Source organism: Aotus nancymaae, unplaced genomic scaffold (assembly GCF_030222135.1).
Source record: "Aotus nancymaae isolate 86718 unplaced genomic scaffold, 86718_ANA_hifiasm-v0.15.2.pri h1tg000011l, whole genome shotgun sequence".
Taxonomy (NCBI): domain Eukaryota; kingdom Metazoa; phylum Chordata; class Mammalia; order Primates; family Aotidae; genus Aotus; species Aotus nancymaae.
Window position 1 is genome coordinate 8,374,294 of NW_026988422.1, and position 12,288 is coordinate 8,386,581.

Below are 12,288 nucleotides of genomic sequence, written 5' to 3' on the forward strand. Positions count from 1 at the left end.
GACTGGCAGAACAGCTAATAAAAAGATAACCTGTATTCTGTGATTCTCGTGCTGCTATTTGTAGCCATCTGGAGAATTTAAGAGCACTTTGGCCTTAACATTTAAATAAACAGGTAGAAAAGAATGTTTATGCTGCCTGCAAGACAAAAACAAATAATTTCTTGGAGAACTTTGAGTAGAATATTATCACCACCAGATTCCAGTATAAAGTGACAGCTCAAAAAATAATCCTGCTTTAAAAGGAAAAAACATGATGGGGTTATTTCACTATAGAAGTGAGGTTTGTATTTCAAGATATTGTTTTCTCTAGGCCATTCCATGAAAAGGAGTTTGGTAGGAATGATATTGTCTATGACATTCAGAACTTCAGCTTCTGGCAGAGTCACAAGTAGAAAAGTCATTTCAACATAAATTATTTTAAAATTAAATGAGATTTAACTTTGCAAGAGATACTGGATTAAGCGGCTTAACTTCTATGAACTCTCAAGACTTATTTGGAAACTGAGATTGATCACAATCTCAAATGGGACCTAATTAAACTCCAGAGCTTCTGCACAGCAAAAGAAACAGTCATTAGAGTGAACCAGCAACCAACAGAATGGGAAAAAATTTTTCCAATCTACCCATCTGACAAAGGACTTACATCCAAAATCTACAAAGAACTAAAACAGATTTACAAGAAAAAAACAAACAAACCCATTCAAAAGTGGGCGAAGGATGTGAACAGACACTTTACAAAAGAAGATATATATGAGGCCAACAAACATATGAAAAAATGCTCATCAACACTGGTTATTAGAGAAATGCAAATCAGAACTACACTGAGATACCATCTCACGCCAATTAGAATGGCAATTATTAAAAAATCTGGAGACAACAGATGCTGGAGAGGATGTGGAGAAATAGGAACACTTTTACACTGTTGGTGGGAGTGTAAACTAGTTCAACCATTGTGGAAGACAGTTTGGCGCTTCCTCAAGGACCTAGAAATAGAAATTCCATTTGACCCAGCAATCCCATTACTGGGCATATATCCAAAGGATTATAAATCGTTCTATTATAAGGACACATGCACACCTATGTTCATTGCAGCACTGTTTACGATAGCAAAGGCTTGGAACCAACGCAAATGCCCATCGATGATAGACTGGACAGGGAAAATGTGGCACATATACACCATGGAATACTATGCAGCCATAAAAAATGATGAGTTCGTGTCCTTTGTAGAGACATGGATGAACTTGGAAACCATCATTCTCAGCAAACTGACACAAGAACAGAAAATCAAACACCATATGTTCTCACTCATAAGCAGGTGTCAAACAATGAAAACACATGGACACAGGGACAGGAGCATCACACACTGAGGTCTGTCGGCAGGGACTAGGGAAGGGACAGCTGGGGGTAGGGAGATGGGGAGGGATAACATGCGGAGAAATGCCAGATATAGGTGATGGGGATGGAGGCAGCAAACCACATTGCCATGTATGTACCTACGCAACAATCTTGCATGTTCTTTACATGTTCCCCAGAACCTAAAATGCAATTACATATATATACATATAGAATAAAAAATAAAAAAATAAAACTTGTTTGCTTTTGTTTTATAATCATATCTATCTGTTCTCTATTTCATACAGATAAGAATAAATAATAATCTCTTGATGTCCTTAACATCCCAATCCAAAGTTTCATGTATAAATATGTGTCCCCATTGTGCTTGGACATAAGAATGTCTTGGGTTGTTACGTCAATAATGTTTTCTAGGGTTTTTGTTTTGTTTTGTTTTGTATTTTTTAGAGATTCAGATTCAGCAGAGGCCCAGACAATGTGTTTTCAAAAAGCACCCAAAGTAAAACCTATGATCTGAAATATCCGGCAAGCACGGTTTAAAGTATGTGCTATAAATGGTTCTCTAACAAGAGTTGCCAATTCATCCACTGCTAATGAAATGACAAAAGGTAAAATATTATAATCCAGTAACACACTGCCCAAAATGTGTCAAAAGTCACCAGTTTTCATATTATCATCCCAAGAAAGAATAAGCTAAAGTGCTTAGAAGCAACCATTTTCTCTAGTCTGTCTTCCACGTGTGTTATTCCAGATAGAAGAGATTAAATTCTACTTGCTAAGACTTCCAAATAAGAAACAGTTCCCCCACTGTGATAATCCATTCTAACTTTTTTTTCAACTGTCCAAAAGCTCTCTTTCACATCTGGGCTAAAAAACATATAACTTGACTGTTAATATATTATCATTACCACAGAAATACAAAGAACTTTATCTTAAATCTTAAGTAAGCGTGCAATGTTCCCCAAATTATAAGCTACCCTTCACCATTGAAAAGCTTCTTTCTTGCTAAGAGGGGCCAAAAAGTTCAGAGACAATTAAAGAAAAATAAAAACTTTGTAATCCTACATACACCTAAACTAAACACCTCTGAAATGTGCTGCCAGCAATACATGTGCAGAGGTAAGAAGGATGTTTTCCAAGAAACACATGATTAGCGTGAATGCATCGTGCTCAGATCTTTAGTAAAACAGAATAGCCAGGAAGGCCTAGAAAAAAATATAGAGTTGTTTCCAAGATGTTTTTATTTACAATTTCATGAACAGTGCACTTTGCTAAAAAATATCTGTAGAAGTACATATTCATCAGCAAGATTGTCTTATGGTCGTGTCTGCAGCAGTGATCACTAATGAGTATGCAATACATTTTTTAAGGCTCAGTAGTTTTCAGTTAGGCTGGTGACATACCACCTTGACTGCATTTGTTCTCAAGGACTTACTCAGAGGGCTAGAGCCTCTGATATGGTGCCAGTCTTACTAGCATAGGAGAAAAACTGCCTTGATTGGGCCCTTCTCTGCTGAAAAGCCTGGCAGTTGTATTCAGATCCTTTCTCAACAGTAGCCTCTGCAATGGCTTGGTGTGAATCAGACATTCTAGGAATGCCTGTTTAAATCTTAGATGATGAAAAGAAGTATTCTACCTTGTCATGAAGACTTGTGGAAACAGTGGGCAACATTGAAATTAAAAATATTCCTGGGTATACACAGTGAAATTTCATTGTGTGATTTTGGTTACTGCACCTTTGGTCTGTATTTTACTTGAAAAACGTTTATACAGTGAGATAGATAGAAATTCATCATACCAGCATTGAAAGATTCATGACTGCGGCCAGTATAGCTTAATCATTTTTCAAAACTGTTTTGTATTATGACATATAATGCATGTATGAAAATTACAGAAATTGCAAGCGTACAGCTCAATGACTTAAAACAAAGCAAAGTCCTCTGGAGCCGTCACCAGGACAACAAAGACGATAATTGCTAACCATACAAGCTCACCCCCAGCCATTTCGCTTTCCTATCTCCTCAGAAGAAACAACTATCCTGCCTTCTAACACTGTATCTTAGTTTTGACTATTCGGTAAAACTTAATACCAATGAAAGCATACAGTATACACATTTATTTGTATCCGACTCCCCCTAACACACACGTTGTAATTGTGATGTTCAACCTTGTCATTGGGTATGGTAGTCTCTTCATTTCTGTTTGGCATTTCATTATATAACTGTAATGCATTTATTCATCTATTTTGCTAGATGGACATATATGTTTTTCCTGTTTGGGGCTATTATGAATAGTGATGCTCTGAATCTTTTGAGGCAAATATATACCTTTTTTTGCTGGATATACCTAGAAGTAAAAAGGATGAATTATACTGTATGCAAAAGATCTGCTTTAAAAGATAGGGCTATTTTTCCAGAGTGGTTTCCCCAACTTATATTCCTACCAGTAGTGTAGGAAGACTCCTATATCTCCATGTACTCAGTAAACCATAACTAATGTTGTCTTTTGAAATTTAGTCATTTTGTTGAGTGTCTCATGGTACCTAATTTGCCTTTCTCTTATTACTGATGAGGTTGGGTTCCTTTTAATATATTCATGTGGCCATTATTTGGATATTTTCTTTTGTGAACTTCCTACTCAAATATTGTGTCTATTTTTCTATTATGTTGTTTGCCTTTTTCTTATTGATTTGTAGATTTTAAAAATTCTAGTTATACGTTATTTGTTGGTTACATATATTTAGAAATACCTTTGCTCTCTGACTTAACTTTTCACTGGGTATGCACAGATGCATACCTAGACTAAAGATACATAAATATAATCTATCCCTCTGATTACGTCTGTTTTCTTCAATTTCTCTCAGCACTTTTGCATGTAGAGCTCTGAAGTTTTCTACGTAGTGGTTGTGCCTGTTTTAAAACCATTCCTAAATATTTCTTCATGGTGTCTTTTTATTAACAGATGTTTGTAAGGTTAATATAGTCCAATGTATCAATCTTTTCTTAGTGGTTTGTGTGTGTTTATAGTAAATATTGCCCTACTCCAGGGTCATAAATTATTCTCCTATGTGAACATCTAGAAACTTAATTGATTTGCCTCTCCATTTATGTATATTATGTGAGGTATGGTTCATTTCATTTTTTCACACACATAATCTATTTGAACCAGAACCACCTCTTGAAAAGATGATTCTTTCCTCATTTCTCTATACAGGGCTCTTTTAAATCACACTGTCCTTGCAAACATAATTCCAAGTTTTGGCTCTCAAATTTCTTCTGCATGATCATTTGCCGATCCTTGTGCCCATTCCGTACTTGTATATTAGTATAGCTTTAGAATACATTTCGAGAGTGTGTTGGTTAAGAATATATAAGGAGCTCAAACAATTAAATACAAAAAAATCTAATAATCGGATTTAAAATGGGCAAAAGATCTAAATAGTTGTTTCTCAGATGAAACATACAATGTCAAACAGATGTATGAAAAGGTGCTCCATATCATCGATCATCAGAGAAATGCAAATCCAAACTTTGATGAGATATCATTGAGCCCCAGTAAAAATGGCTTTTATCCAAAAGACAGGCAAACAAATACTAGCAAAGATGTGGAGAAAAAGAAAACCTCCATATGCTGTTGGTGGGAATGTAAATTAGTACAGCCGCTATGGAGAAGAGTATGGAGGTTCCTCAAAAGACTAAAACTAGAACTGCCATGTGATCCAGCAATCCTACTGCTAGGTATATACTCAAAACAAAGGAAAACAGTGTATCAAAGAGCTATCTGCACTCCTATGTTTATTGCAGCACTAGTCACAATAGCCAAGATTTGGAAGCAACCCAAATATTCACCAACAGATGAATGGATGAAGAAAATGAGATGTATAGATACAATGGAATACTATTCAGCTATACAAAAGAATGAGATCTTACTATTTGCAACAACATGAATGGAACTGGATGACATTATGTTAAGTAAAATAAGCTAGGCACAGATGGACAAACTTCACATGTTCTCACTTGTTCGTGAAAGCTAAAAATAAAAACAACTGAACTCATGGAGACAGAGAGCAGAACGATGGTTACCAGAGGCTGGGAAAGCTAGTGGGCCTGGAGGGAAGGAGTGGGATGCTTAATGGTGAACAAAAAAATGTATTTAGAATGAATAAGATCAGTATTTGATAGCATAATCAGGTGACTATAATCAGCAGTAATTTATTGTACATATTTAAATGACTAAAAGAGTATGTTGTGAACATAAAATGTTCATAACACAAAGAAATGATAAATGCTTGAGGTGATAGATGGATACCCTTCTAAAAAAAGTGTTGTGATTATACTAGCACTTCATATTTTCATGTACCTTATATGTTTGTCAATTTCTAAACAAAAAATCTGTTGAAATTTTGATTAAGATTGTACTAAATCAATAAGCCATTGATATAAAAAGACAACTTTAAAACATTGAGACTAATGATACATAAATATAATCCATCCTTCTAATTACTTCTCTTTTCTTCAATTTCTCTCAGTACTTTTGCTTCTAGAGCGCTAGAATTTTCTATGTAATGGTCCTGCCCATTTTTACAGTTGCTCCTAAATATTTGGGTGTGTTTTTGTTTTGTTTTTGTTTCTGAGACAGAGTTACGCCCTTCCACCCAGGCTGGAGTGCAGTGGTACAATCTTGGCTCACTGCAGTCTCTGCCTCCCGGGCTTAGGTAATCTTCTACCTCAGCATCCTGAGTAGCTGGGACTACGGGAGTATTCCACCACCCTCAATTAATTTTTGTGTTTTTTGTAGAGACAGGGTTTCACCGTATTACCCAGGCTGGTCCCAAACCACTAGGGTCAAGTGATCCATCAAACTGACCTACCAAAGTGCTAGAATTACAGGTGTGAGCCCAGCACCTGGCCAATATTTGACTTTTTTTTTATGCTAAGGTATGTGGTAACTGATTCACTTTATTGTTTTCTACATGTGTTACTTATATCTATAAATGCCATGGTTTTCTACATGTGTTACTTGTATGTATAAATACTATGATTTTTTTCATTAAGCTTATATCTAGCAACTTTCTTATATGCATTTATAAATTCTAGTGAGTTATCTTATGAATTTTCTGCATAGATTATCCTATAATGTACAAATAAAGACAGTTTTATTTCTTCTTTTCCAATATTTAAAATTTATTTTTATGTTGTGTCTTATTTCACTAACAAGGACCTCTGGATTCTAACAGACATCTTTTATCCTAGTCATTTTAAAAATGAAAACTTTCAAAAATTTACCATTAAGTTCATGTTTGCTGTAGGATTTTTAAGATATACTTTACAAATAAATGTCTTACTTTACTAAATGCTTTTATAGAACTCATGAGATGATTGTTCATGTTTTTAGCTTTGTTAGTGTAGTGAATTATACTAGTTCTTTTTGCACTAATGTAATTTTAACAGCTTTATTGAGACATAATGTGCATATCGTAAAATTTACCTAAAGTTTACAGTTCAACGGATTTTAGTATATTTATAGAATTGCACAACCATTGCTATAGTATAATTTTAGAACATTTTTGTCATACCAAAAAGGAACCTCATACCCATTTGTATTTACTCCTATCCCTCACCTTGGGTGACAGACGCAGAGCCAAACCCTATCAGCTTTAAATTTGTAGGCCACATATGCATCTTTTTCTAGTAAATTCTACAACATTTCTATTCTTCCAACCCTGACAACATTCTTAGCATATTTGAACCACCCAGTCAAAGACATATCCTCTTGTTCTAATTCAATTTAATTTATTCTCTCTTAAAAAAACTGACTCAGTAATTATCACTTTCTACATTTCACTATCAGACTATGCCTCTCTCCTACAGAGGTCAATAACTTCCTATATATGTTTCCTGCTTTTTATGTAAGGATTAAAATCCTAAATTCCAAAGAGAAAAATATCTATTAAGCAATTTTCACTTCACTTTACAGACACCTTCAAGTATATGTACCAGACATGAAGCCCAACAAAACAAATGTTCAAAGTTGAGCATAATTTCTATCTTTCTCAAAATCTGAGCACATGGACGCTCTGAGAGAAATGTTTCATTGAACATTTTAAGGCATGCAGTAATAATAACAGCTAATGTTTACATAGGGTTTATCTAGTGCCAGCCACTATTTTATTGTTTTAAGAAATACATATATAATGTTAATCTTCACCACAACCCTATAAAGAGACACCACTGTTATATTATTCCAATATATAGATGAATAAATTAGCACACAGTGTTTAAGTAAATTGCTCAAGGTCACTAGTTTTCATTTTTGTTTTGTTTTGTTTTTTGAGATGGAGTTTTGCTCTGTCACCCAATCTGGAGTGTAGTGGTGTGATCTTGGCTCACTGCAACCTCTACCTCCTGGGTCCAAGCGATTCTCCTGCCTCAGCCTCCTAAGCAGTTGGGAGTACAGGTGTCTGCCACCACGCCCAGCTAATTATGTTTTTTAGTAGACATAGGATTTCACCATATTGGCCATGCTAGTTTAGAACTCCTGACCTCAGGTGATCTACCTGCCTTAGCCTTCCAAAGTGCTGGCACTGTGCCTAGCCAAGGTCACTAGTTTGTAAGTGACAGAGATGAATTTGAACCTAGGCAATACAGCTCCTAAATCCACGTCCTTAAACTACCCTCTAACACATTACCTAAGGAATGATTCACAAAAGTCTATGCCCACCTATAACATATCAATCATTAGCAGCACACTTTCGAACCAGGAATATGTGAAGATTAGTATTAGTATTTCTCGCAATGGCTTGTAATGGCTAATTGAAACAAAACAGAATCAAGGAGCTGAGGCTGATCTTTAAGAAGCATTTTAATTTTAAAACTTTAGTACCGAGTCTTTGCACTATATTTAGAAATTTCTTTATTTAGATCTTCAACATTAAACTCAATTACTGTCAAATTAAATGTTATATTTAGAAACTCCTTTTGGTAGACCTCTAAGCATTACATTGCCCCCCAAACACAGCTTTTGTTATCAAGAAGCTACGAAAATTAATTCCCTGGATTTGGCAAGTTTAACTGTAACAAATAGTAAGAATAATAAAAACCTAAGTCTTTTTCTACCTGTAACTGCTCAAGGATTATGCACACATTATTCCAGTATGGCTACCTGAATATTCCATATCACAGGTAATGGTCCTCCCCAAAGCAGTATAGCCCCTTATTTCCAGGCAAGTTTTCACATGCACCACAGTGATGAAATGGGTTTCTCAGTGGTAAGAGAGTAAAGCAAATAGCAGTGCTAAGTAGGAGACCCAAGTACTCAAATAACCCTGGCACCAGCTTGGATTGACAACTTTACTCTTCATGCACTAATGTAAAATTCAACTCAGGCTCAGCTACCTCCGTGGGGAACTTCCAACTACATGATTTTCTCCAATTCTCTCTACTCCCTGGGGTCCATTCAGCTCTCTGATGTTATATCAGTCTTATAATTTCAGACTCACAGAGGCCCAGGAAGATCAAGCACGAGCAAAGAAGATAGGAATCTTGAGAAAACATACACTTGAGCTCCTCTAGGTAAAATAACAGAAAATGAGCAAAAGGAGTAGGTTTAGTTGTGTAGAGCAGTCTGCGTCTGAGAGGTTGTGACTCCCTCTGTGTGAATACCTTTTTCTTTTTCAGCCTTCGGATCTAATACAGACAGCACCTCCTCTGGCCGATGTACTTGAAAAAAAATTTGTGCAATGATTTAAAATAATTTTCAAAAGTGTATATTGCCCTAAAATATTCAATGAGGTTTATTTCTTTTCTTACAGAATAATAAATCTCTATTGTACATAGAATAGGATATTTCAGATACATGTTGTTGCATATTTGGCACCCTTTTGAATATTCATATTGCCCAATGAGCCATTTATTAGAGTTTTCATAAAAGCACTTTTTAATCTCCTATACAACAGCATAAATTCGAGTGCTTCGACATGAATTCACTAAAGCTGTATTCAAATAGAGTAATTATCTTTAAGTGTATATGTTTAGAATATATCTAAGATATTTATACATTGACTCTGGTAGTTCTGATTGCCTTTATTTTGATAGTGAATTACGAATCCTCTACACTTAAGAGGAAATATGTTTTCAAGTCTCAAACTAGAAATCTTTTAGAAACATATTAAAAATAAAGTCCTATTTCCCTGGTCCATTCCATTATACAATACCTTGTAAAATAAATACTCCAAAGTGGTTTGATTTCATAATGGCAATCGCTTAAAAACTGCCCCAAGGTTAGGCCTGGCACTGCAGATTTTGTCTGGGGACCAATTAGTATGACTCTGTTAATACTCTAAAACACTGTTATGGAACTGCCAACCTTACAGTTGGTATTTGATTGAAATATTGCAAATAAAGTATCCAGTTGATATGCAGTTTCTTTTATAAAATTCAATGATGGCTATTTGCCAATAGATTTTCAAAACATATATGCAACAAATTTGGTATAAATACTTAGAGACTACAACTAAAACTTCTGTGGAATTCCTTATAAGCCAATGTTTTATTATACAGTTGCATTTGGTGACTTATTATTTACATCAAAAAGTAAGATAGCCTACCCTAACTCAGTTACATATGATACATTATGCTTATTTTTCACGGGCTTTTGTACACTTACTCACCCTATGATTCTTTGGTAGACATTTTAAACTACTGTTTATAGAGGAAGCAGAATTTAAAACGGTTCATCCAAAGAAGAAACTTGGGAATGCCAAGAACACCACGATGGCAGAAGGCTTCTCACTCACTGCAAATTCTGGCCAGGGACTACGGTGTGTCTTACCACCTGCCCCAGCAGTCTCTGATACAGAACCAAGGCAAAAGAAAGAAGATTTCTGGGGAAACAGCATCCTATGCAACTGAAGCGTGCCTCTTCTCCTAATACCTCTAATTTGTCTGTTCCAAAGGCGAAAAGATCAAATCATATATGTGCATTAGAAGCATCCAAGTAATACCAGTAAGTCAGGGGCACTCTTTCACTTATACTGTGTTGTAATCAAAGTTCATAGTCTTCAAATTCTGGAGAATCATTTTACATAATTAGTATGGCCACGTGCTATAAACTGTCACTTATATAAAGTAAGAGCATTAACCTGAATTTTTAACTTTTCCTTGGAAACATATCTTTCTCTATAGAAGAAGTGCTTGAAATCAAGTATCATTTATTCTTCTCCAAAAAGTCCGTCGAGAAGAATTTAGTCAGCATTGAACATATTCTAGTTACTAACGAGGTTTAAAACAAAAGTCAAATGTGAGATCTCTACCACTAAAAAAATCACATCTGGTTGGTTATAAAAACACAGGCAAAAGAAAAAGCAACCAGAAAATAATTAAAGTCAGGGTTATAGGACACCCTAGAATGTTTTCAAGCTCTACTTGCTATGGGAGTTTAGCAAGGAATGGAAGAGTTTGGTCTCAGGCTGTTACTGAAGAAAGTATAGCTGTTGGATTGGTTGGTGAAGAGAACAGAGGATTTTCCATGTGGAAGGGAGATGGTTTGGGAAATGGTATAGCATGAGAATGATTATTCAGAAGGGAGGGGCTAACCAAAGTGATTGACAGTGTCGGCAATAAGATGTTTAAGATAGTTTCTACTGGATTGAGAGTGTTAAACGTCACATCACATGAGAATCTGTAGAAACAAACAAGCAAAAGAACTGAAATAAGAAAATGACAAGCTACAAGCACTGTCATAGAATAATCTGGAGGCAGCGGTAAAGACGGGTATTAAGAAACTATTACTTTGGGCGCTGTAAATGTACACAACATACTGGAAAAGATGAAAGGCTCTGGAATGAATGTGGCCAGGCTGGACTCCCAGTTCTTCCACTTATCAGCTGTGTAATCTTGGACAAACTTCTGGAATTCCTGTGCTACAATTTTCCCATCTAAAATTTTGACATAATAAAGTACCTAATACACTGGGTAATCATAAAATTCAAACGGATTAACACCAAGGCTAAAGTCTTGGTATAAATCTGGCCCATAATAGCCACTCAATAAAAGATTACTATTAAGAATTATATGTACATGTTGCATATTCACATAAACACAATTTAATGCTAATCCGCCTATATCTAAAAAGTATTATCTCCAGGACAGAGATTTTGAAGTTTTCAAAACTATATTAACAGCAGTTTGCCAGTTGTAAAGCAGATGGGCATGCAATAAATATTTCCTGAAGAAAGAAAAGCCATATAGAGAGGGAAGAATGGATAGATACTGGACATTGATTATTAAGCTGTCAAGAGAAAACTTCATGAAGGGAACAAGACTGCATCAACTCCACTCTAGTCCCCTCAGAACTTAGAGAAATGCATTGAGCCAATGTCTATAATGTGTTCCAGGGAAATATGTGACAAATTCATGAAATTAGGCACAATAGCCAACTTAATCATGATAGGTGTCCCCAAACAGAGGTGGAATCACACAGAAAATTTAAGAGGAATTGGTAAAGCTGAAGGGATAAACTGGAAAGAGGCCCCTCCAAAGAGAAAAAAAGATTTGAATTTTCCATAAAATACATAAAAGCAGACACAGAGGTTTGCATGTGAGAAAGAGAGTATTAGGGACAGCTAATAAGAGAAGCTTCACCTTCTCCTCCACAAAGATTAGAGCTGCGCTCTGTGTGAAGCACATATTTCAGAGCAAATGTGATCAAATAACATGTAGCTATGCATGCCTCTAGATTAACAAGCCACCAGTGTGTCCTAGAAATGTAGGAAGCAGGCCTCTTGGGTGGAAACTATAAGGACCTGAGAATCAGGAGAAATAGTACAAATGAGAGGGAGCCTACCTCTGCAAGGCTCTTCTGCTTAAACCTTCAGTAGCTGGAATAAAGAGAACAAAATTCAAAACATAAAAACCTTGGCAGCCTAGCTGAGAAGAA

At 35.7% G+C, this 12,288-nt stretch overlaps 1 long non-coding RNA gene across 1 annotated transcript in view; it reads right to left on the reverse strand.

The window, feature by feature from the left end:
• The window catches only part of LOC135274212 (uncharacterized), a 463,279-nt gene that overhangs the window by 65,772 nt on the left and 385,219 nt on the right, over positions 1-12,288 (reverse strand). The window lies entirely within an intron of this gene.